The 12557-nt window shown below is 49.3% G+C and overlaps 1 long non-coding RNA gene across 1 annotated transcript; it reads left to right on the forward strand.

Moving 5' to 3' along the window:
- The first annotated feature begins 1847 nt into the window (after positions 1-1847).
- LOC132574491 (uncharacterized) lies at positions 1848-8535 on the forward strand. The gene is made up of 4 exons (XR_009555604.1): positions 1848-1886; positions 4935-5072; positions 6447-6566; positions 8346-8535. It is a non-coding gene; the product is annotated as an uncharacterized LOC132574491 (long non-coding RNA).
- The last annotated feature ends 4022 nt before the right edge of the window (positions 8536-12557 follow it).

The raw sequence follows: 12557 nt of genomic DNA on the forward strand, positions 1-12557 counted from the left end.
CTTCATAATTCTTACTCTGCTGCCTCCCACTATCGATGTATTTTCAAAGTTTTTGTTCAAGATCTTTCCCACCATTTCTTTTGTGATATATTTTATAACCACATAATCTTCATAGATTATTTTTCTTGGCATATAGTGAGTTCACTCTATACATATAATCATACATATTTTTATCTCTTCAGGCTCTTCCTCCAAAACTGCAATAATTCTTATTATATATCCTTTCAAATCAGTCTCTTCATCCTCAGGTACTCCTCTCAGACGTATCTGGGTTTCCATCAATTTGCAGTCATGAATTGCCACCTTTTCTTGCATTTTAGCAAGGTGGAATCATGTACTTTCACTCTCTCTTCCACCTCTTGCACTTTCTTTGATGTTACCACAGTCTCATTTCTGAGATCTTCTATATCTTTCCTTAGCTCTTCAGTGTCTTTTCTAATTTCTTTTTTAGAAGCAGTTATCATGTCTCTCACCCCTTTCATCATCCTGGCTTCCATTGCTTCTAATTGCTCTTGCATTTTCTCCATTGAGGCAGTCCTTGCACGGATTAACTTATGCTCTGACATTTAAAAAAACACCGAAAATTTTGACCTCTCCAAAATAAATTTAAACTATCAGGTTTGATAGAGTAAGACTTGCCCTTTTCAATAAGCCTAATTTCGCCGTCCTCAGAGCCTCCTGGGCTCAGATATTAATTTTTAAAGTTTTTATTTCTTCCAAAATGGCAGTCACGACTTTCTGCTTCCCTTAAAAAAAATTTTTCCTTCAAAAGGCTTCTAAAATAATTATCAGCAATAATGTCCAATAGTATTTACCTTGTAATTGTCTCCTCTGTCAGCTTCACCAATTTTTAACGTCCCGAGCACTTTAAAAACTGTTTAAATTTTGACCTCCTAGCAATGGCTGCCGATGTTTTTCTATGATATTGTAGTCCTAGAGTAGGCTAGCTGCTTCAATGAATTCCCTTTTCCATCCGACACTTCCTGCTTTTCTTGCCACCAGATCCCATTTTCACTGGTAAAAAGATCTCGCGATGTTTGTCGTATTTCCTGTACCATCTTCAAGTCCTTGAAGGGCTGTCCTATAGAGGATGGGGGTGGAATTGTTTTCTGTGGCCCCGGAAGGTAGGACCTGAACCAATGGGTTGAAATTAAATCAAAAGAGTTCCCAGCTCAGCATTAGGAAGAACTTCCTGACCATTAGAGCGGTTCCTCAGTGGAACAGGCTTCCGTGGGAGGTGGTGGGCTCTCCTTCCTTGGAGGTTTTTCAACAGAGGCTCGATGGCCATCTGACAGCAAGGAGGATCCTGTGAATTTAGGGGGAGGTGTTTGTGAGTTTCCTGCATTGTGCAGGGCATTGGACTAGATGACCCTGGAGGTCCCTTTCAACTCTTCTATGATTCTAACAGGCTTCCTCCTCAGGAGGTGGTGGATGCTCCATCCTTGGAGGTTTTTACACAGGGGCTGGATGGCCATCTGACAGCAGTGGTAATCCTGTGAACTTAGGGGGAGGTGTTTGTGAGTTTCCTGCATTGTGCAAGGGGTTGGACTAGATGACCCTGGAGGTCCCTTCCAACTCTAGGATTCTAGGATTATATGATTCTAAGGTGACTGACACCGAATTGCCTCCCTTTCCAGATGTGCAAGGCTTTTGGCTCTACGAGCTCAACACCAGGGTCCGGATGAACTACAGGCGGATGTGCATCGATTGGGTCGAGCATGAGGACAAGCCGTCCACCTGGAACCAAGGCCTGCCCTCTTGCCCCTGCTCTCTGGAGGAAGTGGCGGCCGACAAACGCTTTGCACGCAGCAAAACAGGTGCCTTGAGAAGAAGATGCTATCCCGTGTGGCTCCCAGACTGCAGGACGCACAAAACAAGTGTGCTGGGTAAAGTGCCTGTTCGGTCGTCTAGCGCCCTGACTGAACGGCCCAGGCTAGCCCAGTTGCGTCAGATCTCAGAAGCTAAGCAGGGCCGGCTGTGGTTTGCATTTGGATTGGGAAACCACCAAGGGACTCCAGGGCCGCTATGCAGAGGCTAGCAACAGGCAACAACTTCTGTTCGTCTCTTGCATTGGAGAGAGTGCAGAGGAGGGCATCTGAGATGGCGCAGAGATTTGAGCCCCTTCCCTGTGAGGAAAGGCTGAAGAACATAAGAGGAGTCATATTGGATCAGGCCAATGGCCCCTCCAGTCCAACACTCTGCGTCACATAAGAACATAAGAGAAGCCATGTTGGATCAGGCCAATGGCCCCTCCAGTCCAACACTCTGTGTCACATAAGAACATAAGAGAAGCCATGTTGGATCAGGCCAATGGCCCCTCCAGTCCAACACTCTGCGTCACATAAGAACATAAGAGAAGCCATGTTGGATCAGGCCAATGGCCCCTCCAGTCCAACACTCTGTGTCACATAAGAACATCAGAGAAGCCCTGTTGGATCAGGCCAAAGGCCCCTCCAGTCCAACACTCTGTGTCACATAAGAACATAAGAGAAGCCATGTTGGATCAGGCCAATGGCCCATTCAGTCCAACACTCTGCGTCACATAAGAGAAGCCCTGTTGGATCAGGCCAATGGCCCCTCCAGTCCAACACTCTCTGTCACATAAGAACATAAGAGAAACCATGTTGGATCAGGCCAGTGGCCCATCCAGTCCATGTTGGATCAGGCCAGTGGCCCATCCAGTCCAACACTCTGTGTCACATAAGAGAAGCCATGTTGGATCAGGCCAGTGGCCCATCCAGTCCAACACTCTGTGTCAATGGCCCATCCAGTCCAACACTCTGCGTCACATAAGAACATAAGAGAAGCCCTGCTGGATAAGGCCAATGGCCCCTCCAGTCCAACACTCTCTGTCACATAAGAACATAAGAGAAACCATGTTGGATCAGGCCAGTGGCCCATCCAGCCATGTTGGATCAGGCCAGTGGCCCATCCAGTCTAACACTCTGTGTCACATAAGAGAAGCCATGTTGGATCAGGCCAGTGGCCCTTCCAGGCCAACACTCTGTTTCACATAAGAACATAAGAGAAGCCATGTTGGACCAGGCCAATGGCCCATCCAGTCCAACACTCTGTGTCACATAAGAACATAAGAGAAGCCCTGTTGGATCAGGCCAGTGGCCCATCCAGTCCAACATTCTGTGTCACATAAGAACATAAGAGGAGCCATGTTGGATCAGGCCAATGGCCCCTCCAGTCCAACACTCTGTGTCACAGAAGAACATAAGAGAAGCCATGTTGGATCAGGCCAATGGTCCATCCAGCCCAACACCCTGTGTCACACAGTGGCCAAAAAACCCCAAGTTCCATCAGGAGCTCCACCAGTCGGGATAGAAGCCCTCCCACTGTGCTCCACCCCAAGCACCAAGAATTCAGAGCATCTCTGCCCCAGACAGAGAGTGCTAACAATACGCTGTGGCTAATAGTCACTGATTGACCTCTGCTCCATGTGCTTATCCAAACCCCTCTTGAAGCTGTCTATGCTTGTAGCTGCCACCAACTCCTGTGGCAGTGAATTCCATGTGTTAATCATCCTTTGGGTGAAAAAGTCCTTCCTTTTATCAGTTCTAACCTGACTGCTCAGCAATTGCATCAAATGTCCACAAGTTCTTGTATTGTGAGAAAAAGAGAAAAGGACTTCTTTCTTTACCTTCTCTATCCCATGCATAATCTTGTAAACCTCTATCATGTCACCCCTCAGTCGACGTTTCTCCAAGCTAAAGAGCCCCAAGTGTTTTAACCTTTCTTCATAGAGAAAGTGTTCCAACCCTTTAATCATTCTAGTTGCCCTTTTCTGCACTGACTTGGGATTTTGATTTAGAAAAGAGATGACTAAGGAAGGGACGTGACAGAGGTTGCACAGGGTGGAGATGACAAAGAGAAATGTTTCGCCCTCTCCGACAATACTAGAACTTGAGGGCATCCTGTGAAACTCATGGGCAGTAGGTTCAGGATGGACAAAAGGAAATACTACTTTACTCAGAGAGTGTTTGAAATGTGGAACTCGCTGCCAGGAGATGTAATGATGGCCACAGGAATATATAGCTTGGAAAGGAGATTTGATAGATTCATGGAGGATAAGTCTATCAATGGCTACTAGCTATGGTGACTAACGGGAACTTCCACATTCTGAGGAACTAATCCTCTGAATCCTTGGCCTTTGTGCCCTGTCGTTGGCTATCCTGTGTGTGCCAGGATGCTGGACTAGATGGACCTTCACTGGTCTGATCCAGCAGGGCTCTTCTGATGTTCTTATGAAGGCCTCTGCCTCTCTGCCCTGTTGTTGGCCCTCCAAAGGAACTGGTTGGCCCCTGTGTGAGACAGGAGGCTAGACTAGATGGACCCTCACTGGTCTGATCCAGCAGGGCTCTTCTGATGTTCTTACGAAGGACTCAGCCTCTCTGCCCTGTTGTTGGCCCTCCAGAGGAACTGGTTGGCCCCTGTGTGAGACAGGAGGCTGGACTAGATGGACCCTCACTGGTCTGATCCAGCAGGGCTCTTCTGATGTTCTTATGAAGGCCTCAGCCTCTCTGCCCTGTTGTTGGCCCTCCAGAGGAACTGGCTGGCCCCTGTGTGAGACAGGATGCTGGTCTAGATGGACCCTCACTGGTCTGATCCAGCAGGGCTCTTCTGATGTTCTTATGAAGGCCTTGGCCTCTATGCCATGTTGTTGGCCTTCTAGAGAAACTGGTTGGCCATTGTGTGAGACAGGAATCTGGATTAGGTGGACCACTGGTTTTATCCAGCCGGGCTCTTCTGATGTTCTTATGTTTCTTCATAGCTTTTTTCATTGTTTAACTTTCACATACATAGTAACAATAATATTTGAGAATTAGACAGGTATTATGATGATGCAAAAGTGTTTCTGGTTTCCTCTAAGGAGTGTTGCGGGATAGGAACGTGGAACTAATCGCTCTCCTATTCCTTCTTTCTAGACTCCAGCATTACGATGTTCTCTTCCTCTGCCCCAAACCATCATGGTGCAGGAGTGCGTTGCCTGTATGGTGCCGATAACCAATTTCTGGAAGGTCGCCAGGAGAGAATTTGGAGGAATGTGCAGAAAACTAGATATGGTAAGCAGCCAGGCATGGGAGTCCTATGCAGGTGGTTCCCTTGTTCCTGTCAGGCCTGTTCACTTTGGAGCTACCAAAAATGTGGGAAATGTGACATGGTGCCTCAGATTTGGAGCTACCAAAAACGGCGGGAAATGTGACATGGTGCCTCAGATTTGGAGTTGCCAAAAATGGTGGGAAATGTGACATGGTGCCTCAGATATGGAGCTACCAAAAATGGCGGGAAATGTGACATGGTGCCTCAGATTTGGAGCTACCAAAAATGGCAGGAAATGTGACATGGTGCCTCAGATTTGGAGTTGCCAAAAACGGCAGGAAATGTGACATGGTGCCTCAGATCTAGAGCTCCCCAAAACAGCAGGAAATGTGACATGGTGCCTCAGATTTGGAGCTACCAAAAACAGCGGGAAATGTGACATGGTGCCTCAGATTTGGAGCTACCAAAAATGGCGCAAAATGTGACACGGTGCCTCAGATTTGGAACTACCAAAAACGATGGGAAATGTGACATGGTGCCTCAGATTTGGAGCTACCAAAAACGGCGGGAAATGAGACATGGTGCCTCAGGCAGAAAGGCTGAATCAAGCTGGTGGGGGTTGGCACCTTGGCATCTAGCAGAGTCTTCCTGTATCTCAGCCTGCCTATCTGAGGCCAAAGTGAGCTCTCGTACTTTGCTTTGGACTCTTAAGATCATGTTGGTTGCTTAAGACATCTCTGGTCTTCTCATCCTCTTCAATATCTGTCCCGTATCCTGCACAAAAATCAGTTATCTGTCATAGCGGTGACCACATGATAGGTCCCTCCTTAAATCCTGACGCCGGCTTCCTCTGGGCTCATGGATCCCCCCCGTCTCCGGTGAGGGACTTGTTTTGTACACGCAGCACAATGCCGTCGCCTGCGAGTGACGTCATTGCGCCGGCGACGTCATGCGCCAGCCACTCTAGGCGTTTCCAGGAAAACTCTACAGTTTTCCCAAACATAGCATTTCGGGAGGGGAAAGCTCTATGGTATCTATTGTGCCAATTAGTTTTCCCTCCCAAATTGCTCAAGCGTCCGGGAAAACCATAAGAGTTTTCCCAGAAACGCCTAGAGCAGCTGACGCACGATGTCGTTGGCGCGATGACGTCACTCGCGGGTGACGTCATTGTGCCAGAGACGTCAGGGGAGGTCCCCCCGCCACTGGCCCAGTGTGGGCTGGCGGGTTGGGAACCTCCCAGGTGGGAGAACTCCTGCCCAGACCGGGCTCGGCAGTCCTAAGTAGCTCACAGCTTTAATGCCAGTCACTCACAAAGTAGAATTTTTTGCTCCCAAGACTCCATAGTATAGAGGCTATGATTTCCTTTACTTTTTTCCTCTTAATCTCCTCCTTTCTAGACGAAGAGCTGAAACTCTATGACTGGTGCTGCAACCGGGCTGGAAACCAACAGGTCTGCGATAAGTATGGCCAGAAAAGGCCCAAGATCGGCTGCGATGGACACAGGGCTCCTATGTAGGGTGAGTTTCCATCTCCTTGTAGATAGAAGATATTGGATTTATATCCCGCCCTCCACTCCGAAGAGTCTCAGAGCGGCTCACAATCTCCTTTACCTTCCTCCCCCACAACAGACAATCTCCTTTACCTTCCTCCCCCACCACCCTGTGAGGTGGGTGGGGCTGGAGAGGGCTCTCACAGCAGCTGCCCTTTCAAGGACAACCTCTGCCAGAGCCGCAGCTGACCCAAGGCCATGCCAGCAGATGCAAGTAGAGGAGTGGGGAATCAAACCCGGTTCTCCCAGATAAGAGTCCGCACACTTAACCACTACACCAAACTGGATAGAACCAAGTGGGCAGCCGTGTTAGTATGAAGTAGCTGAACAAAGCAGGAGTCGAGTGGCACCTTTAAGACCAACCAAGTTTCATTCAGAACGTAAGCTTCTGTGTGCTCGCTAAGCACACTTCATCGAATGAGGGGATCACAAGACCTGACCCCCCTCGTCTGACGAAGTGTGCTTAGAGAGCACACGAAAGCGTACGTTCTGAATGAAACTTGGTTGGTCTTAAAGGTGTGACTCGACTCCTGCTTTTTCCATCTCCATGAAAGATTGGAACGTGATCCTCCCCCTCTTCTCACCTCGGGCAGCAGGCGTTCTTGTTGACCTGTCCATCCATACAAAAAAGAGGAGCCTGTTCATTCCTTCATCCAGCCTTATTGACGTGGCTCAGAGTGTGAGGCACGTATTTAGAAAATCACAACTCAAGACACAGAGAGGGACAAAGATGGGGAGAGGAGTTATTGCTGAGCCAGGCCTGTAAGGATCTGCGACTGGTTTTGGGTCTCCTGATCTTTCCCGGCCTCTCATTGTTGAACTTCTCCGCCATCTCAGCGCATTTCAAAGGCCATTGAAAAGAGCGCGTCACTTCTAGGCGAAGGCGTTCCAGAAGCTGTCCAGAAATGCCATGTACTTGGAAACAATGCATTCCACCGGCCATGTGGTGTCATTCTTTCTCAGTAGCCTTCGTGTGTTGCCGAAAAACTCACAGTATTGATCAAGGTGGCGGCGATTTCTGTAGTCTCAGGGGATGCTCCATTGTCCTGATAACTGGCTGGGGGCTGGGGTGGGGGTGTTAAGCTGGTCTTCTCTTGAGTGATCAAGCTGCGTAATATATCTGGCATAACCAGGAGTTCCTGGTTGCTTTAGAGTAAGGGTGGCCAAAGTGTGGCTCTTTTGATGATGATGACAATGATATTGGATTTATATCCCGCCCTCTACTCCGAATCTCAGAGTCTCAGAGCGGCTCACAATCTCCTTCACCTTCCTCCCTTACAACAGACACCCTGTGAGGCAGGTGGGGCTGAAAGGACTCTCACAGCAGCTGCCCTTTCAAGGACAATCTTTGCCAGACCCAAGGCCATTCCGGCAGCTGCAAGTGGAGGAGTGGGAAATCATAATTGGGGGAGGGACGGTGGCTCAGTGGTAGAGCATCTGCTTGGGAAGCAGAAGGTCCCAGGTTCAATCCCCGGCATCTCCAACTAAAAAGGGCCCATGAAAATAGGCCTGAAAAATCTCCGTGTGAGACCCTGGAGAGCTGCTGCCCTGACTTCTTGCAGTCCAAGGAACTCTCGAGTCTTTTCCAGCACCACAGCTCAAAAGCATCTATTCTTCTGCGCTCAGCCTTCCTTATGGTCCAGCTCTCACAGCCATACATTACTACTGTGAATACCTCTTACTGAGCACTAAATGCTGACGGTTCTTTACAGCCAGAATCTGACTGTTGCTTCTTTCTCCCTTACAGCACAAGAACTTCCCTCTTCCAGCCCATCTTTTTCGGCAACTGATGGACCTCACCGGCTCTCTCATTTACAGCCTCCAGGGAACAAACCTTGCACTCCTCTGTTTTATGAAGGAGTGGAACCAGCAAACAATGACCGAATCCTTTATTTGTCGGAATTATCATCGTTGCTGAATAAAAACACCTTCCCACCCCTCTGTTCTTCTTTCTGGTACGATCACCCTTTGCTCGATCTGCAGTGTGACCGAAGGAGCAGGGCGATTTCCATGATGCTAGATTTTCAAGCTAGATGATCCGGGTAGCTAAATTCTGGTCCCAAAGGCAAACTTTCTGGGTTACCTGGCCAATTTATGGGCCTACAGAGTAAGTACAACCGGGCCTCATTTTGGGCAGGAGCTCACCCTTCCCTCAACAACTTGCTTCTGGGCTTCATTGTTCACCCCCCCCACACTGCGAGAATTTGGCTGAACTCTAAAATCCGACTGACTTTCTCATATTTCCCCCCCCACACACACACAAAAATGGGAAACTCACCGAAACCTCTCAAGCAGACAGTTGGAAATCTTCTTCATGCGACTGTGGCCACATAGGAGAAAGGGATTCAAAAAGTATGACGGGAGTAAGGTTTTTACGACAATGATAATTCAAGAAGCATTTTAAGGCAGACGCTGAGCTGAGTTCATTCAGGGGTGATGTCAGGGGTGTGTGGCCGATGCAAACGTGTTGTGCAAATGAGCTCCGGCACCTCTTTTTCTGCCGAACGACCGCTGAGTACGAGAGATGAGGTTGTGAGGGGTGGGGCTGGCAATCTGTTTCCTGGGGTTCGAGCACCGCCAACAGTGCCAGATTAAACCCTAGGGAGGCTGGGGTTGCCAACACCCAGGTGGGGGCAGGGGAAAAGGTTACAAAAACCTCCACCAAAACCAGCCTCTAAATTCATAAAAATAACTATTTGTTACATCCAGGTCACCCAAATCTGGATGAGGTCATGAATGAACCTGCCATATACTGAATTAGGCCCTCGGTCCATCAGAATCAGAGTTGTCTACTCAGAATGGCAGCGGTTCTCCAGGGTCTCAGGGAGAGAGCCTTTGAAATCACCTCCTGCCTGGTCCTTCTTAACTGGAGTTGTCACGGATAGAACCTGAGACGTTCTGCATGCCAAGCAGATGCTCTGCCGCTGACACCGAGTCCCTCTCAGAACACACGTTAAACTGCCTTTTAGTGACTCAGACCCTTGCTCCATCGAGATCTGTATTGCCTACTCAGACTGGCAGCTGCTCTCCAGGAGCTCAGGCTGAGGTCTTCCACATCTCCTACTGCCAAGCCCAGGGGTGTCAGGCTAATTTGTTACGAAGAAGAAATAGATGATATTGGATTTGTATCCCGCCCTCCACTCCGAAGAGTCTCAGACCGGCTCACAATCTCCTTTACCTCCCTCCCCCACAACAGACACCCTGTGAGGTAGATGAAGATATTGGATTTATATCCCGCCCTCCACTCCGAAGCGTCTCAGAGCGGCTCACAATCTCCTTTACCCCCCCCCCCCCCACAACAGACACCCTGTGAGGTAGATGAAGATATTGGATTTATATCCCGCCCTCCACTCCGAAGAGTCTCAGAGCAGCTCACAATCTCCTTTACCTCCCTCCTCCACAACAGACACTCTGTGAGGTAGATGAAGATATTGGATTTATATCCCGCCCTCCACTCCAAAGAGTCTCAGAGCGGCTCACAATCTCCTTTCCCTTCCTCCCCCACAACAGACACCCTGTGAGGTAGATGAAGATATTGGATTTATATCCCGCCCTCCACTCTGAAGAGTCTCAGAGCGGCTCACAATCTCCTTTCCCTTCCTCCCCCACAACAGACACCCTGTGAGGTAGATGAAGATATTGGATTTATATCCCGCCCTCCACTCTGAAGAGTCTCAGAGCGGCTCACAATCTCCTTTCCCTTCCTCCCCCACAACAGACACCCTGTGAGCTAGGATGAAGGTACTGGATTTATATCCCACCTTCCACTCCGAAGAGTCTCAGAGCGGCTCACAATCTCCTTTACCTTCCTCCCCCACAACAGACACCCTGTGAGGTAGATGAAGATATTGGATTTATATCCCTCTCTCCACTCTGAAGAGTCTCAGAGCAGCTCACAATCTCCTTTACCTGTGAGACAGCCTGTGAGGTAGATGAAGACATTTAGTCCAGCTATGAGGTAGACAGCCTGTGAGGTAGATGAAGATATTGGATTTATATCCCGTCCTCCACTCCAAAGAGTCTCATAGTGGCTCACAATCTCATTTCCTTTCCTCCCCCTCAACAGGCACCCTGTGAGGTAGATGAAGATATTGGATTTATATCCCGCCCTCCACTCTGAAGAGTCTCATAGTGGCTCACAATCTCCTTTCCTTTCCTCCCCCTCAACAGACACCCTGTGAGGTAGATGAAGACACTGGATTTATATCCCGCCCTACACTCCGAAGAGTCTCAGAGCAGCTCACAATCTCCTTCCCCTTCCTCCCCCACAACAGACACCCTGTGAGGTGGGTGGGGCTGAGGAGGCTCTCACAGCAGCTGCCCTTTCTAGGACAGAGTCTCAGAGCAGCTTACAATCTCCTTTATCTTCCTCCCCCACAACAAACACCCTGTGAGGTGGGTGGGGCTGAGAGAGCTCTCACAGCAGCTGCCCTTTCAAGGACCACCTCTGCCAGAGCTATGGCTGACCCAAGGCCATTCCAGCAGGTGCAAGTGGAGGAGTGGGGAATCAAACCCAGTTTTTCCAGATAAGAGTCCACACACTTCACCACTACACCAACCTGGCTCTCAAAGCATTGCTAGCTCAGCAGCTGCCCTTTCAAGGACAACTCCTGCCAGAGCTATGGCTGACCCAAGGCCATGCTAGCAGGTGCAAGTGGAGGAGTTGGGAATCAAACCCCATTCTCCCAGATAAGAGACGCAGATGTAACCACTACCCCAATGGCTTTCCCGAGGGCCGGATATGTCGCAAATGAGACCTTGTTGGGCCGGGCCATGTATGTCATAAAATGTAATGCCAGGTAGCAGAGATCCAAACTTTATAAAGGACACAAATACAATTTAATTTTTTTTTTTAAGTTAAAACATGTTTAAAACGTTAGCACTCATTTGTCTTAATGGTGCTTTCTTTGTATCTCTCCCATGGGATCCAAAGACCTGGGCAAGGGAAGCTCTGGCTCTTTCCTCCCTTCCGAAGGGGACCAGGAGAGGAGGAACCTCAGCCAATAGAAGAAAGAGAGGCTTGGCTCAGTAGCTCTGCTGTGCGATTGAGAGAGCCTGGCAAAGCACGCTCTCCCTCTCCCTCCCCAAGGGAGGAGCCTCAGCCAATGGAGAAAAGAGGTTTTGCTCTGTAGCTCCTGTGCGATTAAGCAAGCCTGGCAAAGCAAGCTGTGATGCAGAAAGAAGCAAGAGAGGGAGAAGGAAGCAGAGGACAGCCAGTCACTTGGGGGCCTGATAGGAGCCCTCTGGGGGCTGAATATTTGGGCTGAATATTTGACACGCCTGGCCAAGTCCTTTTAACAGCAGATGCCGGGAATGGAACCTGGGACCTTCTGCATGCAAAGCAGAGGTTTTTCCATTGAGCCGTGTCCCCTCTATCACTTTCTGTATTGTCATTTGGTATTTGAAATCAACTTTGATAGATGGACTCCCATTCTAGCTGTATCTGAAGAAGTGAGCAGTGATTCCTGAAATCTGCCTGCCTGCCACAAATTTTCTTAGGTGCGCCTGGGCTCTTGCCTTTTCTGCCCTTTCGAGGACAACCTCTGCCAGAGCTACGGCTGACCCAAGGCCGTTCCAGCAGGTGCAAGTGGAGGAGTGGGGAATCAAACCCGGTTCTCCCAGATAAGAGAGCTCTGGCTGACCCAAGGCCGTTCCAGCAGGTGCAAGTGGAGGAGTGGGGAATCAAACCCGGTTCTCCCAGATAAGAGTCCGCATACTTAACCCCTACACCAACCTGGCTCTCAAAGCATTGCTAGCTCAGCAGCTGCCCTTTCAAGGACACCTCCTCCAAGAGCTATGGCTGACCCAAGGCCATTCCAGCAGCTGCAGCTCCTGAACCTTTCTGACGGTTCTTCTTCCTCCTCCCCACCTCCCTTGTCCATTGAATAGGAGGTGCAGCTGCAGAACAATCCCTGGATGAGCTCCACCACCTATTTCTCTACAAAACGACCCCTGGTGA

This window comes from Heteronotia binoei, chromosome 6 (genome assembly GCF_032191835.1).
Source record: "Heteronotia binoei isolate CCM8104 ecotype False Entrance Well chromosome 6, APGP_CSIRO_Hbin_v1, whole genome shotgun sequence".
Classification (NCBI taxonomy): Eukaryota; Metazoa; Chordata; class Lepidosauria; order Squamata; family Gekkonidae; genus Heteronotia; species Heteronotia binoei.